The sequence below is a fragment of the Macaca mulatta genome, chromosome 1 (assembly GCF_049350105.2).
Source record: "Macaca mulatta isolate MMU2019108-1 chromosome 1, T2T-MMU8v2.0, whole genome shotgun sequence".
Classification (NCBI taxonomy): domain Eukaryota; kingdom Metazoa; phylum Chordata; class Mammalia; order Primates; family Cercopithecidae; genus Macaca; species Macaca mulatta.
In genome coordinates, this window is record NC_133406.1 from 199,409,589 (window position 1) to 199,430,660 (window position 21,072).

Here is a 21,072-nt window from a genome sequence, read left to right on the forward strand (position 1 = left end):
AGTTCCTGGATATTTATTGAGTACCTCTGACGCACCAGGCACTGTCCAGGACTCTACAGTGAGAGCAGCAACTGAAACAAATGAGGTCCCCTGCTGCATAGACTAGTCAGGAGTCAGATGCTAATCAGATCATCACATGAGCTCAGAAGGGCGAGGCTAGCTGAGAGGCTGGTCAGTCCGTGGCCTCATCCTACAGGCTGCTGAGCTAGGTTTCCCAGTCACCACTGCACCTGCTGGCCTTTGCTCAGGGTATTTGTCCCCTCTGCCTAGAACAGCATTTCCCCTCTGCAAGGCCCTCATCAGAGATTCTCCCACTCTTCAAAGCTCCGTGCAAATGTCAACTTAACCCTGACACCTTCTCTAGCCTCAATTCCGAACACTTTTTGTTCTCTGCTTGCCCAGACCGCTTATTGAGCTGCCAGCAACACCTTGTGCCCCTTTAGCACAATATTCCTATTTTGCCAACCAGGAAACCGAGGCCCAGAATGGACAGGTGACTTGCCCTGGTGGCATGGCCAGGACTGGAATCTCAAGCTCCTGACTTCTTTACCAGCCAGTACCTTGCTCCTGGGGAGGCCGGAGATGCAAAGGTCTCTGGGCAGTGGGAGGGCTGAGCCCAGGCCATGGGAGATGGCCTCCTTTCTCAAAAATTTCTTCCTTCCAGTTTAGGACATGAGGAGCAGGGCCAAGGGTAAGGGTAGGGGTGGGGCTGGAGGAGCCCCTCCTCATCCCCCAGGGTGGAAGCAGGTCTTGCTTGCAGATGCCTGGCATGGCATCTGCCTGAGTCACATCACAAGGCAAGGGTGGGCATGGCAAGTGCTGGCTGATGACCACCGCCCCCCCCGCCACCATCCATACACATACAGACATCCTGCAGGTGGTTCTGCTTAGAGTCACAAGGAGCCTGAAATCATTGCTGAATCCACCTCCCCACCACCACATCACTCATATGCCCTCTATGCCTGGGGAGTCCACACTGGGAGCTGCCTGCCTAAGGGACCCTGGACACCGAGCAAGCCTCCTGGCAGTCTGCAGCTCTGGCCCAGCTCTGAGCTGTGAGACAGAGGCCTGCTGAGGGCCATACCAGTGCTGGGAGGATCCTTCGCTGGGGGCCCTGGCACAGGCTGCCACTGTGGGTCTGGGAAGCCAGGTTGGCAGAGATACACTAGAGGCTGACTCAGGCTCTGTTCAGGCCCCTGCTCTGCCCAGTGTCCACAGCTGCTGCCTAGACTCTCCTCTGAGGCCCATGTCTCATACACTCAGCTCCTACACACACACACACACTCAGACTCACACCCAATAGTACACACTCACATTCTTCTTCACTCACAACTTGGCCCCTACTCACACATTCATTTTGAGGCAGTATAATGTAGCGATTAAAAGTAAGAGCATGGGCAAGTTACGTAACTGCTCAAAGTCACTCTTTCCTACTCTACAAATGACTACCATAATAGCACTACCTTCACAGGATATTTGAAAAATTAAATACGTTTATGAATGTGAGCACCAGGCTCAGAATAAGCGCGCAATAAATGCTAGCTGTTTTTATTGCTGCTGTTGTGTGTACATATCTTCCCTTCCTACTTTGCCCAGCCCATACAGTACCACCTGCTCTTACCATGCACACACTCACAGCCGCTCACTCACGTAGGCTCTCTAACAAGCACACTCACCATGTGCCTCACACTTGTGTCCCAATTACACAGACCCATGGTTTCTACCTAGAGTTCCTTTGACCACCAGCTCTCACCCTTCCCTGCTCCCCCAGGCTGGCTCTCAATCTCCCATCCACCCTCCCTACCACGCCCACATTCATTTCTGTTCACAAACAAGCCCCCACTGGCTTCCCCTTTCATTCCTCCTTTTTCCACACGCAGGCACATATTCTTCACTCACACCTCCCTGGACACTGGAACATGCTCACATTCCAGTGCACGCACGCTCACTTGCCCACAGGCAGATGGATGTGCGTGTTACCCACTCAACTCGTGCTTGGATCACAAAACTTGTACACATACACTCAAACAATCCCAGTGCATGCCTCAATACCTCAGCTGGCTTGCCCATTCCCAGTGAGGAGCGCACATCACACAATTCTCCTAACACACACTGCCATCGGCAGACACCCCCTGACCCGGGGCTACAGTGGCACTCCCCTCGCCCTCAAGAGACTGTCTCCTCCCTGTCACTTCCCCTCCTCCAGTCTCAGCTCCCCAGCCCCTCCCAGAGCCCAGAATAGCCCCTGCCACCACTGCTGCTGCCACCGCTGAGCCATCAGGGCCCGCCAGAGCCCGCTTCTCAGTGCTCGCTGCCAGCTCTCCCGGCTCACTCAGGGCAAGTGAGGACAGGAGGACGAGTTTCTGTGAGGCCTGATGGGCATAGCTGCACTGCATCCCTAACAGCCCCTTCCAGAGCCCACCTGGAAGAAGTCAGCCTCCTGGGATTGGCTGCTGCCACTTGCTCAGGTTTCACCTGTGTGCCCTGGTCCTCATACCCCTGATTGAAAGCAGAGAGGGCTGCCTCTCAGAGAAACCCAGGTCTGGGAAGGAAGAGGTTTGCTCAAGGAAGCGCAGTGAGTTAGGAACAGAGCCAGACCACAATCAACCCAGTCATTCCTAGCCCATCACGCGGGGGCTTGAGAAGACCCTCCCCTAAACCACATGGTTATCAAGAACCCACACCCTGCCAGCACTGAGCAGAGGCTGGTTGATATTTAATGCCACCGTTGCCAGGAAAAAAAGAATAGCACAGGAGTGATGTCTGGGGACACCTCTGGAGGGGAAGGGAAGGGGCTGGTGACCAGAGGAGGCCTCCAGGGCAGAAAGGGGGAGTGTCTGCAGAAGCCAGAGGGGATATCAGGACAGCTGGGAGCGCCTCCAGGACAGGCTCAGGCCTGGCCCCTGCAGGGACGGTGTCAGGGAGTGGGTGGGGCTGAGCTGAGGAGGCTCAGCTGAGGGCACAGTGCAGCAATGCAGCCCCTATGAGAAGACACAAGGCCCCTTCTGCGGCCTGCACAGACCACAGACCAGGCCTGGGCAGAGAGTTCTGCTGGCCCTGGGAGGCAGCTTACAGCAGCGACTGCTGGGTGCCCAAGAACATGGAGCCCAGGCCCCAAAGACCTTGTACCTTCCTTGTCCAGGAGGCTGTACCACTACTGTACTGGCAGCATAGAGAATGAATGCCAAAGTGAGCTCCTCTTACAGGCCAAGCCCATTCTGCACACCATCCCATTCAATCCTATATTCTTCTCCCCATAAGGTTCCCCAAGCACTCACTAAGTGCTGGCCCCTGTGAAGCACCTGACAGGCATTACCCAAAAGAATCAGACTCCTAGGAGCAAGAACTGGGCACATCTCATTCATTGTTGTGTCTCTGGGTCCTAGAGCAGAGGCTGACACAGAGGAGACCTTCTGTAAATATTTGTTGAGTGAAGGGATGTGAGAAGAAATCACAACCACCTGAGAAGCAGAAACTATTATTCCCATTTTCTGGATGAGGAAAGTGAGACTGAGAGAAGGGAAGTGAGTAACTTACTTCCCTGGAAGTCAAACTAGAGTCTAGGTTTGCTTCTTTTTTTTTTTTTTTTTTTGAGACGGAGTCTGGCTCTGTCGCCCAGGCTGGAGTGCAGTGGCCGGATCTCAGCTCACTGCAAGCTCCGCCTCCCGGGTTTACGCCATTCTCCTGCCTCAGCCTCCGGAGTAGCTGGGACTACAGGCGCCCGCCACCTCGCCTGGCTAGTTTTTTGTATTTTTTAGTAGAGACGGGGTTTCACCGTGTTAGCCAGGATGGTCTCGACCTCCTGACCTCGTGATCCGCCCGTCTCGGCCTCCCAAAGTGCTGGGATTACAAGCTTGAGCCACCGCGCCCGGCCTAGGTTTGCTTCTTGCATAGCACCGAGGAGCAGGGAAAAAATGAGCTTAGGGGCAAATAACTTCCCTTTTCTAAGTCTCAGTTTCCTCATCTGTGAAATGGGAATGGCTGTACTTACATCAAGATCCCATATGTGAAGTGCCAAGCACAAAGCCCTGCAAAGAGTAAATGTCAAACATCACATGTCCTTTGTCCTCCTCCTCTGCCTTAGGTTTGTCCTGATAGTCTAAATTTCGGCAGGACCACAACTGGGATCTACAGTGCCTGTACGTCACCCTCCTTCTGTACCATGGGAAGGAGGTAGATTAATTTGTTAGGACTGCTGTGATAAAGTACCACAAACTGGATGGCTTAAAACAATAGAAATGTATTGTCTCACAGTTCTGGAAGCTAGAAGTCTGAAATCAAGGTGTTGGCAGGACCACACTGTCTCTGAAGGCTCTAGGGGAGAATCCTTCCTTGCCTCTTCTAGCTCGGGCAGTTGCCGGCAATCCTGCATGTTTCTTGTCTTGTAGACGCATCACTCGAGTCTCTGCCTCCGTCTCAACGTGGTGTTCTTCCCTGCCTGTGCCTTCACATGGCAATCTCCTGTCCGCCTCTGTCTTTCCTCTTCTTATATTGACATCCGCCATATTGGATTTAGGGCCATTCCTTTCTAGAATGACCTCATTTTAACTTAGCTAATTATATCTGCAGATACTTTATTTTCAAACAAGGCTATATTCTGAGGTTCCTGGAAAGGCGTGAATTTTGGGGGGCCACTACAGAACCCAGTGCAAGAGATCTAATAGAAAACATGTAGGATTTGGAGATAGGCAGGTCCAGATTTGAATTCTGCTTCTTCACAAAGAAGCAATTTGACTTTGGCCTTCTCTGAGTCTTGTTTCTTATCCCGTAACGTGAGGACAACAACCTTGACCTCCCAGGGTTGTTGCAGGGAAAAGATAAGTGATGATTTGATGGCAGTGTCCGGCAGAATAAGACCTAGCATCTCACCATGGCCTCACTGCCAGCCATGTCCTGCCCAAATGTCCTCTCCTCTGGATTGCCCTGTCCCTGGGGCCTCCAACAGTGGCGTGAAAACACTGGGCTGCAGTATTCTGCTATTGGCCCTGCTCTTGGCTAAGTCACTTCTCTCTGGAGCTCTGTTTCCTGATCAGTCAAATGGGTGGAGGACCTAGGCAGATACTCTCAAAGCTTCCATCTGAGGGTGATGTTCACAGAGTCTTGAGACCTCCTTGCAAAACACTAGTTTGGAACTCTAAAGACACAACCATCACTATAAGAAGTCACTGAAAAGGGAGTGAGCTTTCTAGGAGAAAGTTACCCCTTCCAGCTTCTCTCCTCCCATCAGGCCCTCCCAATCCCCACCAGCTCATGGAGGCAGTGGACTTTCCCAAGTCAGTGAGCCTCCGCCTGTGAGGACCCTCCAGACTTACTGCTCTCCCCTTCGCTGCCATAGCCCCAGCGCTGGTAGGTGACTATGGAAGGAGGTAGCTAGTACCAGCTCCATTAAGGATCCGCTGTGTGGCCATGGAATGATTACTTACCTCAGTTTCCCCGTCTGCAAAATGAAGATCACATCTATCCCACTCCCCCAGAGGAGGTACAAGAATGAGAGGAGATAATGAGGTAGGGAAGGAGCCATGTGGCCTCTGAAGAATTGTAAATATTTCTTTCTCTGGCTGACAGTTTGGCCTTGCCCCGTGTCCTCTAGATGTGTGGCCAGCGTCACCACCTCCTCAGCTTGACTCTTGGTCTCAGGGTCCCCCCGCACAGGGAACCCTGGTAGAGAGGCTGGCGCCTCCTGGTGAATTAAGATAATTAGAACCACCAGTCCTGCAGAAGTGGCTGACAGAGGAAGGGAGGGAGGAAAGGCCTCCTGTGTGCCAGGCACTGTGTTGTGTGCTCCCTCTTATTTAATCCTGAGAGCCACACTCCGGAGTAGCCAGAGCTATTCCCATTGCAGATGGGGAAACTGAGGCAGGACTCCTGAGGAAACTTCACAGTGCCATTGTGAGAATGATAATAATAATGACTGCTATGGTCAAAATGTTTAAGTCCCCCCCCAAATTAATATGTTAAAATCCTTACCCGAAAGATGATGGTATTAGAAGGTGGGGCCTTTGGGTGGTGATTAAGTCATGGGGCTGGACTTAATCCAGAATGGGATTTGTGCCCTTATAAAGAGGCCCTAGAGAGACCCCCTTCCCCTTCTGCCATGTGAGGTTGTGGCAGAAAGTTGAAGTCTATGAACTAGAATACAGGCCCTCACCAGACTGAATCTGCCAGTGCCTGGATCTTGGACTTCCCAGGCTCCAGAAAGGTGACAGACACATTTCTGTTGATTATAAGCTACCCAGTTATAGCAGCCCAAGTGACTAAGACAATGATGAAGAAAACAATGTATCAAAGCACTTAGTAAGTGCACCCTTTATGCTAAATGAGTCCCTGGCTCTCACTTGATCCTAAATTAACCCTAGAGCCTGGGATTATTTTAGAAGGGACAGCAGAAGCTCAGAGAAGTAAAATAAATTTCCCCAGGTCACAGAGCCAGAACCTCAGCCCTGATTTTCCAGCCCCAAAGCCAACACTTTCATGGCTGCAGCTGCTTTCTCTCACCTGGTTGCTGCCTGCACAGGTGGGTGATGCCAAATAAGTGGGGTACAGACTTCCCAGGCCAAATGGAGCAGACAGGGTGGCAGGGAGGGGGCATGCCCTCTTCTCCCCTTTGTGTTGTGTGAAACATGCTTAGCCCACACCCTCAACTTCTACTTTTAATGACTGCAATTTAATACTTGGGTTAGAGTAAGTGAGGACAAGCCAAAAATGTGTTCCCCACCAATGCTGTCATCCTACCCTTTGTAAACTCTCATCAACCAGCCGATGGTCCCTCAGCTGGCCTGACCACCCTGGGACCTGGTTCCGGCCCCAGGCTGCTTTGCCGTCACTTCTCTGCTGCTCTTCTGGGTGCTAGGCATGACCTGATCTGGAACCCACCACAATGACCACAGCTCTTCCCCGCAGGGCCCAGGCCAGCCACGTGTGCTGCCCACATTCTCCCTGCAGCTGCCATTCAGAGGCACTCTCACCCAGTAGAAAGACCTCATGCCATGCATGCTTATCCTAAGCCTACCTGCCTAACATGCTGTTCCTGAACCTTCGTTTTTATCTCCAGATCTCCTGGCCTCTGTCCCTTAACATGGAGAATACAGGAATTGAGCCCAAAAGGCTTGGGTTAGAAACCCGGCTGTAACTCGGTGACCTTGGACATTTCATCTCCCTGAGCCTCAGTTCCTTAGCAGTAAGGCAGCCTTGGCATTGGCAGCAACAGCACAGGACTATTGTGAGGATGATAATAATAATAATAATGACAGCCTGGATGCAGTGGCTTACGCCTAGAATCCCAGCACTCTGGGAGGCTGAGGTGGGTGGATCACTTGAGGTCAGGAGTTCGAGACCAGCCTGGCCAACATGCTCACGCCTATAATCCCAGCACTTTGGGAGCTCGAGGCGGCAGGATCACTTGAGCCCAGGAACTCCAGACCAGCCCAGGCAACGTCTCTACAAAAAAATCAAAAAATTAGCCGGACACGGTGGCCCGCGCCTGTGGTCCTAGCTACTCAGAAGGCTGAGGTGGGCCAGGCGCCGTGGCTCAAGCCCGTAATCCCAGCACTTTAGGTGAAACCCCGTCTCTAGTAAAAAATACAAAAATTAGGCAGGTGTGGTGGTGGGCGCCTGTAATCCCAGCTACTTGGGAAGCTGAGGCAGGAGAATCACTTGAACCTGGAAGGCAGAGGTTACAGCGAGCTGAGATCGTGCCATTGCACTCCAGCCTGGGTGACAGAGCAAGACTCTGTCTCAAAAAAAAAAAAAAAAAAAAAAGAGACAAAATAAAATAACAATATTTCTCAAGAACATATTAAGTACAGCCTCCATGCTAAGTAATTCCATGGCTCTCACTTGATCCTTCATCAATCAGGAGATTATTTTACTGTCATCCCCATTTCACAGATGAAAAAAGGGAACCAGAAGTTCCTGGCACATAGTAGGCACTTGACAAGTGCTGCTTCTTTCTATGGTTTTTGGTTTTTCAACCATCTAAATTCATAAATTAAACCAACTATTCTCAAGCTGAGCCAGAGTACATAGCAGTTGTTCCTACCTGTGGCATCTGTAGGTGTCCAGCTTGCTCAGTGACTCTAGCTGGGCAAACGGATCACCCAGGCTGGCTCCTTGTTCTGAGATACCTCATCCAAAGATCTCACCCATCCAAACTCATAAAGAGCCTATGCTGGAGTCAGGAGATGTGGGCCCCTGGGCCAACTTGATCAGTGGTTTACTTAACTCCTCTGAGCCTCAGTTTCCTCTATTAATGTTGCAGAGAAGAGTAGTAGGAGTGGCACATAATAGGTGCATAATAAACTTTTGGCTTGACAACCTCTCCATATGCCTTAGTCATTTGAATGAGATATAATTAAAGACCAATTCAAAACACTGACCAGTCAAACACACAAGGGAGCCATAAACACAGTGAACAAATCAATAGAGAGGGGGTGGGCGAGCAAGCGCTCTCCTGATGTCACTGGATGGGCCCTCCGTCCCCACATTGCAATGTGTACAGATATTCTACCTTCTTGCCTGCTGGGAAGCACAGAGTTAAATCTTGTATCAACCACAGGAACTATTCTAAGTGTAAGTTTGTAGTTCATTCTCTTTTCCCATTGGATTACAAAGCTCTGACTTCTTTTCCTTACTTAATGGTTGTATTCTTATTTTATGTGTCATTTTATAAAAATCAGAATCTACCCAAATCCCCCCCCCCGCTTTTTTTTGGAAGTAGAGGCATAAATGATGAGGGGAAAAGTAGCACAGATACAGGAAGTCAATCCACATATAGGGTGAGACAGAACTCAGGCAGCTTCCTCGCATCCCTGACAAATGCCTTTGAAAGTCAGCTTGCCTGTCACCTCTTCTAAGAAGCCTCCTTGGATCACTTTGGATATGACTTAGGTTTCTCCAGAGAAACAGAGCCAATTGGAGATAGATTAGACAGACATTGATTGATGGATGGATAGATAGATAGATAGATAGATAGATAGATAGATAGATAGATAGATAATGAGGAAACTGGCTCACACAATTATGGAGGCTGAGAAGTTCCACAGTCTGCTCTTGCAAGCTGGAGATCCAGGAGAGCCAGTGGTATTGTTTCCAGCCCAACCCCAAATGCCTGAGAACCAGGGGAACTGCTGGTATAAATGCCAGTCCAAGGGCAGGAGAAGACCAATGTCCCAGCTCAAGCAGCAGGCAGGTGGGAAGGAGACAAATCCTCTCCTTCCCACCTCTTTGTTCTAATCAGGCCTGCAACAGTTTGGATGATGCCCACCTACATTCGGGAGCTCAATCTACTTTACTGAGTCCACTAACTCAGAGGCTAATCTCATCTGGAAACACCCTCACAGACACACCCAGAAATAACATCTCATCTGGGCACCCCTTGGCCCAGTCAAGCTAACACATACAAGAAACCATCACAAATGTATCAGTCATTCCTCCTATGTTCCCGGTGCATGCTTCTCATTCTCACTCTCTGTTGTAATTACCTGTTTCCAGGCCTGTTTACAGTCTGTGAGTTTCTCTAGCCAGGGTCTTTGCCTCACTCGTTCCTCTGTCAGGCCCAGTGCAGGACCTGAATGGGAGATGGGAAGGAACAGGGAAAGGGAATATAAGAGGCTTCACAGAGGTGAAACATTTGAGCTAGGTCTTCCAGTAATTTTCTGAGCACCTATTATATGCTAGGCATGAAGTGTCCAAGAATAAGAATGCCATATCCATTAAAAAATGTATGTAGGCCAGGCACAGTGGCTCACACCTGGAATCCCAGCACTTTGGGAAGCTGAAGCAGGTGGATCCCTTGAGCTCAGGAGCTCGAGACCAGCCTGGACAACATGGCAAAACCCTGTCTCTACAAAAAAAATACAAAAATTAGCCAGGCTTGGTGGTGCGCACCTGTGGTCCCAGCTACTTGGAAGGCTGAAGTGGGAGGATCACTTGAGCCTAGGAGGTCAAGGATGCAGTGAGCCAGTGCACACTCCATGCTGGACAACAGAGTGAGACCCTGTCTCAAAAAAAAGAGTACATAAAGGGCCTCCCGTAGTGACAGGCACATGATAGGAACTCAAGACGTGACAGCCATAGTTGTAATAGGAAAACACTGAAGGTCATCTGAAGGAGATTGTGCTATTGGCACAATTACACAGAGAAAAACTACACAGCCCTCAAAAGTAATAAGGTAGACTTCTATGGACTAACACAGAAAGGTGGTTCTAACGCAACACTCAGGAAGAAAGGAAGTGAAGGAAAAGTCACAGTGTCTATTGCATGCTAGGTGCCATGTGTCATATGATTACATGTCTGTAAATACTACACATGTGTGGCCGGGCGCGGTGGCTCAAGCCTGTAATCCCAGCACTTTGGGAGGCCGAGGCGGGCGGATCACAAGGTCAGGAGATCGAGACCACAGTGAAACCCCGTCTCTACTAAAAATACAAAAAATTAGCCGGGCGCGGTGGCGGGCGCCTGTAGTCCCAGCTACTCAGGAGGCTGAGGCAGGAGAATGGCGGGAACCCGGGAGGCGGAGCTTGCAGTGAGCCGAGATTGCGCCACTGCACTCCAGCCTGGGCAACAGCGTGAGACTCCGTCTCAAAAAAAAAAAAAAAATACTACACATGTGCATTATACTTGCATGTATATATGCACATATATAGACATTTCTGGAAGGATTCCCCAAATCTGTTAAGAGTAGTTAGTTCCAATCAAGAGTGATATTGGGGATTGGGGAAAGCCTCCCCTTTTACTTTAAATGGTTTTATATTGTTGAATATTTTTATAATAAATTTAAAAATAGCGAAGGAAAAAAGAAGAGTTGCTAGAGGAGGCATGTACTTGAGTTAATACTTTAATTAATGAATAAGTGCTCCAACCAGAGCCTCAGTGAAAAGTCCAGTGACTTGGTGAAGTGTGTGGTCCAGCAGCCTGGCCTTGTGACTTCCACCGCCCCAGGACAGGCCTGATGAGTGCAAGGGATAGGAAGACATGGAGTCTGATGGGGAGGGCCTTGGAGAAGGTCCCAGAGTCCCACACAAATCAGTGGCAGGGGAATTGGCCTCCCTTGAGAAGGGATGTGACTTGGGACCCCTGTGGAGTCACAGGGGTGGCCAGAGCTGCCTGAAGGTGAACGCTGTGCTCAGGAGGCTGGTCCTCTGCCAGAGCTGGGCCCTGATGGAGTCAGGAAGACAGGACCCAATGCTCTGAGATAAAGAGGGAGCCTTGGACATCACTGAGCCATTGCCCCTCCTCCCAGTGTGGGGAGGGGGTCAGGCACATGGGCAGGGGCAGAATTCAGGAATCATGATGTGGAGTAGCTGATTTCCCAGGCTCCCACATGGCTCCCCAGCAGGGAGGGCCTGATGAGTAGGGAGAGCATGAGTCTTAGAGAGAGACACAGGTGGTTTCGGAGCTTGACACACACCCTGTGAGACCCTAGGGCCTCAACTGCCTCCTCAGGAAAATGGAAGCAATAATGCCTCTCTTGAGGGTAATTGTGAGAGTTGGATTGGGTACGAAAGTGGCCAAAGGAAGTCTCTAACTGAAGTAGGACTTAATCCATGGTGTTAAGATGGGTATGAGGGGTGTCTTTAGGAGGGGGTGGGAATTCATGGATAGGGGCAGGGTAGCTGGGGCTTTGGACTCTGGTCTTTAGGTCTCATGCATGATATACCTCAGAGAAGGAAATCTACACTCAGCCCCGGCAGTTAAGAACTTGGTCTGGAGTCAGTCTCCAGTGCAAATTCCATTCCCTCACTTCTAATCATATGGCCTCTCCAGGCCTGAGATCCTTCATCATAAAAATGGAGATAATAGTAGTTTCTACCTCACAGGTTTGTTATGAGACTTAAATGAATAAACTCTTGTAAATTACCTAGTACAGTGCCTGACATATTAGGGGTTGTAAGGCAAAGAGGCTCAAATCTTTTCCACCTGAGAGAAAAGGACCCAGAGTTCCCAGTGGACCTCAGGCTGTGGCTTAGAGAAGAGACTGTCAGAAGGAGGAGGTGTGTGACTTTGGCAACCACAGTGCAGAGTGGTGAAGAGAGCAAAGGCCTAAAAGTCAGACAGATGCAAGCCAAATACCAGCATCTCTACTTTCCAGCTGTACTTGTCTAAGCCTCAGTTTCCCTAACTAAAAAAAGTTGATTTTTGTGCCTGTTCGTGCTCTACTAGATATATTAAAGTGAAACTCCAGGCTGGGCACAGTGGCTTATACCTGTAATCTCAGTGCTTTGGGAGGCTGAGGCAGGCGGATCGCTTGAGCTCAGGAGTTTGAGACCAGCCTGGGCAACATAGCAAAACCCTGTCTTTACAAAAATTAGCTGAGCATGGTGGCACACACTTGTGGTCCCAGCTACTCAGGAGGCTGAAGTGAGAGGATAACCTGAGCCTAGAAGGTCGAGGCTGCAGTGAGCCATGATTGTGCCACTGCACTTCAGCCTGGGCAACAGAGACCCTGTTTCAACAAAAAATTAAAAAATAATAAAGTAAAACTCCAGATACCACATCACCGAAAGCTCCCCCCTTCATCTTTATTTGCCATAGCTCCTTATTTCTGACCACAGTCTCATGGGAGGAGTGAGCACTGGGCTTGGAGTCTCAAAGACTCGCCTTTCAATCCCAGGGCATCCCCGTCACCTGTGGGATTTTGAACAAATCTCTGCACTTGACAGACTCTCCATTTCCATGTCTGGGATAACGGAGAATTCCTCCTTCTTCACAGGGCTGGTGGGAGTGACAAGTGAGGCACTATGTGTGAACACGCCTTGCCCAGTGTCTGCAGAATGCTCGTCTTAGGATTAAATGTTCATTGTGACTTTTTCTTCACAAGCCTTTATTATTATTATTATTTGGATGCCTACATTTTACAGTCAGTTTAAGAACAACTTAGCTTTACTCTCCTTGACCAAATGAACACCCTGAAATGTGGAAAGCATACATACTCTGAGTCTGACAGGCCTGGTTTAGATCCTAGCTCTAGCTCTGTGTCCCTGGCCAAGTCACTTTGCCTTTCTGAGTCCTAATTGTCTTAGCTATAAGGTGGCATTGATAATATCTATTTCGGCTGGGCACGGTGGCTCACGCCTATAATCCCAGCACTTTGGGAGGCTGAGGCGGGCAGATCACTTGAGGTCAGGAGTTTGAGACGAGCCTGACCAACATGGTGAAACCCTGTCTCTACTAAAAATACAAAATAAATAAATAAATAAATAAATCAGCCAAGCATGGTGGTGAGTGCCTGTAGTCCCAGCTACTCCGGAGGCTGAGGCACAAGAATCACTTGAACCGAGGAGGCAGAGGTTGCAGTGAGCCAAGATCACACCACTGCACCCCAGTCAGGGTGACAGAGCGAGACTCTGTCTCAAAAAACAAAACAAAACAAAACAAAACAAAAAAACCTACTTCACAGGATTGTCGTGAGGATGACAATGACAATAGTGGTAATAATAACAGGGGAGGGGCAACCACTATCAGGGTGGGACAGCTGTGGAGTGACAGATCAGACACCTGGGCAGGTAGAAGGGTCTTCATCTAGCAGGTCACCACCTGAAAAAAACACCTCGAAAGCACCTGCCTGAGGGTGTCACCTGAGGGAGGAGTGGCAGTGAGGAAGGGCAGGCTTAGGGGCTGCAGCTTAAAACTGGGTTCCTGTGTAACCCTCTGCACATTGTCTCTCTTCACCGACAGCAGCTGCCTCCTGAAGCAGAGTCTCAGTTCAGCTGGGAAAGGTCTTTGGATGAGGTATGTCAGAACAAGAAGCCAGCCTGGGTGATCCGTTTGCCAAGCTAGAGTGACTGAGCAAGCTGGACACCTAGAGACGTCCCAGGTAGGAACAGCTGCCGTGTATGGTTGGTGGGAACGTAAATTAGTTCACCCATTGTGGAAGATGGTGTGGTGATTCCTCAGAGATCGAGGACCAGAAATACCATTGACACAGCAATCCCATTATGGGGTATATGCCCAAAGGAATAGAAATCATTCTGTTACAAAGATGCATGCACACATATGTTCATTGCAGCACCATTTACAATAGCAAAGACATAGAATCAACCCAAATGCCTATCAATGATAGACTGGATAAAGAAAATGTGGTACATATACACCATGGAATACTATGCAGCCATAAAAGGGAATAAGATAATCTCCTTGGCAGGGACATGGATGGAGCTAGAAGTCATTATCCTCAGCAAACTAACACAGGAACAGAAAACCAAACACTGCATGTTCTCACTTAAAAGTGGGAGCTGAACAATGAGAACACATGGACACAGGGAGGGGAACAACACACACTGGAGCCTGTAGGGGGGTGGGTTGGAGGAGGGAGAGCATCAGGAAGAACAGCTAATGCAGGCTTCATACCTAGATAGGTGCAGCAGACCACTGTGGCACACATTTACCCATGTAACAAACCTGCACATCCCGCACAGGTACCCCAGAACCAAAAGTAAAAATTTTAAAAAAATAGACCTGGAAAAAAAAAGAGAATAGTGGATTTAATTTATGAATTTAGATAGTTGAGAAACCAAAAGCCATAGAAAGAACCAGCACTTGCCAAGTGCCTACCATGTGCCTGGAACTTCTGTTTCCCTCTTTTCATCTGTGAAATGGGAATGACAATCAAATAATGCCAACCTCTCCGGATTGATGAAGGATTAAGTGAGAGCCATGGAATCACTTAGCATGGAGGCTGCATTTTATAAGCCCTTGAGAAATATTAGTGCGTATTATTATAAGGCATGGGGCAGAGGGGAGGGGTGGTTAATGAGACAGAGATCACAAGAACGGGTGGATGCTTCAGAGGAAGATGATGGATTCAGTTGGAGCGAGCTGAGTTTGTGTGCCAGTGGGTCAGCCAGCGAAGAAGTCCATTTGGCAGGCAGTTGATATGGTGGTGGTCATGAGGCCACAGTCTGGAACCCTGGGCAAAGGTCTGGACAGGAGATGTAAATTTGGAAGTCTTTGGCACAGAGGTGGTGAAACCGTGACTGGTGGGGGGTGAAGACCCCAGGGGTGATGCTGGAGCAGAATATGAAAAGAACAGAGAGCCAAAGGGGGCTGCTGAGGAACACCAAGATGTTAGGGGGAACAGAGCCAGGGCAGACTGGAAGCTTCTGGGAAGGAGCAGCCAGTGAGCTCAGAAAGGGTGAACTCAAGAGAACCAGGAAGAGAGTGGTTAAAGAAGGAACTAGTAAATAGCACATAGGTCATGGACAGGTCAAGAAATCAAAGGCCTAAAAGCACATGTTACAGTACATACTTTCTCAGGCCAGTGCAGGCCAAAAAGTGAGGCAGTGACTGCCCTAAGTATACACTACCAGCTCCCAGCCAAGTGAGGCCAACCTGTAAAGCTCACGTAAGAACTGTGAGTCAGCCGGGGCCCTCAAAACGGAATCTCAAGGCTCTTGAAAGGCAATGTAGAGGAGGAGAGGGGCTCAACCTCTCTGCCTGAGATTGTGAAACCCTGGCAGGCCTCTAAGCAGCTCTGAGACAGTTTCCTCATCTGCAAAAAGGAGATCATATCCAAACTTTATATCAGGTTGTATAAGAATTGGATGACATCATAAGATACCCAGTATGCAATGGGCACTCAAAGGTTAGTGTTCTCTACTATTTCAATATAAAAATATTGATCCCTAATGATGGTCCTGAATTACTAAGAAAAAGTTACATTCAGGTCAATTGCCATCCTTTTGGAAACACAGGGAAGGATGTAATGTACTTTAGAAAGATTCACAGTAGAAGTCACATCTGTCTTATTTTCGAAGATGGTTGGTCTTGGTGATAGGGTACCCCCGGCATGACCACCAGGCTCCCCTTCAGCACCACGATTCAGTGGCTTTTCCTAGAAGGAAACGGGCATCTGCCGATTAGCTCCCTGTTCAGAAGTCATGGGGAGGTTTCCTGACTAGTCCAGAAAGACCCAGATGGCTGGGGGATGAGAGGAAAGCCATGCAGAGCTCACAGAGGAGCCCCAGCGAGGGTTCAGGTTAGGAGAGTCCGGCTAAGTTGTTCTTAAAATGTCTGGTAAAGATCCAGTCACAGTTAACATTTACTCCAAGTACTGAGCCAGGCACGGTCACCTGTCACATATCACACAGTCTCAGTTGTCACTGTCACCAACCTCAGGAGGAAGATGGAATTCTCCTCTATCTCACACATGGACACGGAGATTCTATCAAGTGAAGTGATTTTCTCAAAGTCACACAGGTGGCTCTTGGACGGGAAGGAGTGCCTGTGGTCAGGAAGGAGAAGTAAGCTGGATGTGAGGAGCTGGGGAGGAAGCCAATGAGGGAGGAAGCTGTGGGCAGTGTGATGTCTGGGTTTCACTTTAATACTTTCTAGCAGACAGTACCAGACACAGGGAGGGGCTGGGACCTGGCCTCACGACTACCACCATGAAGGGACCGCTCTGCAAGTGACAGACCAGACACCTGGGCAGGCAGAGGCGTTTCCGTCTAGCAGGAGCCCGCCACCTGCAGACACGTATCAAAACACTGCCATCATTGTCCTTAGTCTATGACTTAGTGAAGGAGTCACGACAAGGAAGGGAAGAGGTTTGAGGGCTGCGTGCCTGAAATTGAGCCTCACTGGTATCCAATGGTGGCCAGGAGGGCAGAAGCAACCAACATACCAGCTGTGAGTCCACAAGGCCCTGGAGGAAGTCTCAGGGTCAAGTGGGAATGAAACGGAGATGAGAAAACCTACAACACTGGGCTTTGCAAGAAACATGTAACAGCACATGGGGAGCGACCCGGGGAGTTCCTGGTACCGAGCAGGCGCTGCTTTCTTCTTCTCACCTCGTGTTTGTCAGATGAGGATGCTGAGGCCTGGAAAGGAAGAGCGACATCACATACATAGTGAACTAGTGATGAAACCCAGACTGGGATCCCGACTGCCTGCCACCCAGAGGCCCCAACCCTTAGGCACTTGATGACCCGTTCCTCCTGAACCAGAGGGACGTGGCTGCAACACGACAGTAGTTCAGATCGTGTTAACAAACGTAGAGTCTGGACTGCACTGCCCAGCACTGGAGCCACTAGTTCCGTGGAGTCCCCGAGCACTTGAAACGTGGCTAGTCCAAGTGAGATGTTCTGTTAAGTATAAAAACACATCAGATTTGAACATTTTGTAGGAAAAAAGGTTTCAAGTATCTCACAAATGATTTTTGACCCTGATTACATGCTGAAATAATATTTTGACTGTATTTGGCTAAATGAAAATATTTTTAAGTTAATGTTACTGACTTCTTTTTACTTTTTAAAAAAGATGGATGCTTACTGATTATTTGTTTATTGAGATGGGATCTCACCCCATTGCCCAGGCTGGAGTTCAGTGAAACAATCATAGCTCACTGCAGCCTTGAACTACTGCGTGCCAGCAGTCCTCCCACCCCAGCCTCCCAAAGCACTGGGATTATAGGCGCATGCCACCAAGCCCAGCTCCTTTTATTAAGGCAGCCACTAGAAAATTTAAAATTATACACGTGGCTCACCTTATATTATCACTGGACAGCACAGGTCTTGTAGTAGGAGATGGGGCTGTCCTCGCCTGTTCAGAGGACTGAGCTGAATTCTAGACTGCACATCTCAGGAGGAACCTAGGCAAAGAGGAGTAGATTCAGAGCCTGAGGAGGGTGGGGAAGGGACTCAGAATGAGGTCACGGTATTGCATAGCTCTAAGGGCACCACCCTTGGTATGGTCCAGCAGGCATATGAGCTATGTCATGTAAGGGACAGTTGAAGAAACTGGACATGTTCCACCTGGAGAGAAGACATGGAGAGGGGATGTGATCACTGTCTTCAAATAGCAAAGGACAGTCACGGGACACTGGGGACAGATGTGTTCTGTGTGGCTTCAAAGAGGAGAGCTGAGATTCAAGTCAGAGCTCCAGGGAGCAGACTTCCACTCTAAGGAAGGCCCAGGGCCCTCCAAAGCCAGGCTGTGCTTCCTTTTCGGGGGGCACAGAGAGGGAGGGAATGGCATTTGGGGCCCCTTGGCGGATTTGCCTTGGGAGGGGTGAAGCACAGAAGAAAGAAATGTGTTAGATTATCTGCAGTGGAAAAGGTCCTCACAGCTTGAGCCTCTGGGGCACCCCTAGGCTGGGTGGCTGCCCCAGGTAGGCCAAACAGAGGGTCTCTCTGAGATTTCAGCCTAATAATAATAACACTACAAAACTGCTTATTGAGCATCTATTACATACCAGGGGACTTTACACATATGATTACTGTGTCTCTCGCCTACCCCGAGGAAGTGGGTACTATTTCCCAATTATTAGGTGGATAAGGAAACTGAGGCTCAGAGAGGAGGAATGCTTTATCCCAGGTTACACAGCCAGGATGAACTGGGATTTGAACCCAGTCTGGCTGATCCCAGGGCCCACAGGCATGGGGTGGCCTCCTCAGGGAGCGTAGAGGGGCAAGGGCCAGCTAGAGCCCTGGGGAAGCTGGGTTGGTTCTTCATGGGAAGCCAGAGCCCCACTGGGCTCTCCAATTAGCAAGAGCAGAGAAATCAGAGGCAGCAACAAGCTCTGCTAATGAGCTGCCACATTAAACAATGAGTCACACTTCCATACGGTGCCGCTCCAGCCCTAACCCGGAACAAACAAGCTGTGAGAAACAGTTTACAAAACAGCGAGGTGTGACTGTCTCCCTGCTGCCGCCCGCCGCTGCTGCCACCATCACGGCACTGCAGCCACCACCACGCCCACCGCCCATGGGCACACACAGGTGCAAGGGGCAGACCCGGGAGGGGGCTAAAGAGCCAGCCCTGACTTCTGAGCTCAGCGGGAGTACCCTTCTTTGGCAGTGACCCAGGCACAGACTCTGAGCTGCAGCTTCCACTGCATTCTAGCCATCTCCTGGGATGCAGGGATTCTGTCATTTGGTCACTCTGTGACCTAGGGCAAATGACTTAATCTCTCAGGGTCTCAGTTCTCTTATCTGTATTGCGGGGATAATAATATCTAGCTCATTCTTTAATTGTGGAGACTAAATGTGATCATCACATAAACCTACTACAGAGCCTGGCACAGAGGACTTATGCAGCAAACCCCCCCCCAACCCTTGCATCCTTCCCTTCTCCTGTATAGGGAATCCAGCTCAGAGCTAGTCTTGTAGAAATCCCCCATTCATGGTGTCTGCCCCTTTTCCTGACCTATATTTTATCTATTTGTGTCCCTGGCTTACCCCCTACTGAAATATGGGATCCTGTGAGCAGGGACTTGTCTTACTCATTTCCACACTCTCGACCCAGCACAGGAGGTGGCAGGGTGCAGTGGGAGGAGCATTAGGCATTAGTGACAACAACTGTGAGTTCAGATCACTCCTCTGACAGTTATTATCTGTGGGATCCTGAGCAGCTATGCTAAGAACCATTTAAGAGCCATTTATTGAACACTTCGCTGTGCCAGACCCAAATGCTTCATGTGTTCTATCCCATTTAATCCAAAGAGGGGTGTTACTGTCCCATCTCACCAACGAGGAAATAGGCTCTCAGAGCAGCTAGGTAGCATAGTGTGATGTCTTTGTAATGTGTCAACTAGGCTGAGCTGAACTACGTTTCCCAGAATTCCCTTTCCTGTATGTTTCAGGTTAGAATCCCCTAGTGGTTCTGTTTCTGTAATTGAAACCTGACCGATACACATAGCCAAGTTTCCGGAGTATGACAGTGATGGAGCTGGAGTTCAAAATGGGTGTTCCTGTCACCCAGCTGAAGATTGTTAACTACTCACTCTGATAATAATAGCTAATACACAGTAATTATGAGCCAGTTATATATTTACTCATTTAATTCCCCCAGCAATCCTATAGGTCATTTCTATCATTAGCAGCTCAATTCTTACAGGTGGGGAAACTGAGGCACAGAGAGGTTAATTTGCACAAGGTCACATAACTAAGAAGTGGGAAATCTGAGAGTTAAACCCAGATTGATTGGCCACACAGTCCATCTTTTTATCTGTTGCATTCTCTACCTCTCAACTCTAGTACAACTTAATCCCTAAGACTCAACTTTTCTCATCTATAAAATGGGGATAATCATACCTAATATGCAAGATACTTGTGATAATTAAGTGTGAAAATGTAGTTACAGGGCTTCTGGACAGAAGAAATAACAGGGAGTCGATTCACCCTCTCTCCTAAAGCAACTGAAAACCTAGATAAAATATATGAAACAACAGTTTTCAGACACTGAACATAAGGCAATACAAAACAGCAATTCCTCCGAGACAAGAAACTAATGAGGTAAGCCCTACACTTGCCAGCTTCTACCTGGGGAGAGTTTCCAGGCTGCAGCACAAGGAGTAGCATCCAAGCTATTATAGCTCCCTGAGTGGAGGAGACAGAACAGAGAGGCTGAGAGGCCAACGTGACTAGAGTTCACAGGGCAGAGAACTGGAGAGGAGAGCTTCTCAGAGAGAGAGCTCCAAAGATCTGCAGAGAGTCCTCTTCAAGCCTTCAGGTGAATATTGAACGGTATTTTTATGTGAGGAAACTACCTAGGTTTAAGAAAAGAATATCCCAAAGGAGCAGAGGAAACAGTTTCCAAAGACCTGGAGTGGTTTGCGTCCCTATCAACCAGAGTGGAAAACTTCATAAATCACAAAGCATCAAGTAGATTCCTGAAAAGGGCATTGCTTTAACAGTGGGAGGAAACGTAGTGGTCCTGCCTAAGAACGCTGCAAAGTGAGCCTCAAAAACTCAAACTTTTTTTTTTTGTTTTTTTTGAGACGGAGTCTCGCTCTGCCACCCAGACTGGAGTGCAGTGGCCGGATCTCAGCTCACTGCAAGCTCCGCCTCCCGGGTTCACGCCATTCTCCTGCCTCAGCCTCCCGAGTAGTTGGGACTACAGGCGCCTGCCACCGCGCCCGGCTAGTTTTTTGTATTTTTTAGTAGAGACGGGGTTTCACCGTGTTAGCCAGGATGGTCTCGATCTCCTGACCTCGTGATCCGCCCGTCTCGGCCTCCCAAAGTGCTGGGATTACAGGCTTGAGCCACGGCGCCCGGCCAACTCAAACTTTTCAAGTAACTTAACTGCACCCCAGAACAAAGTTTAACAATATTTATAGGAATATTAAAATGGTCAGCA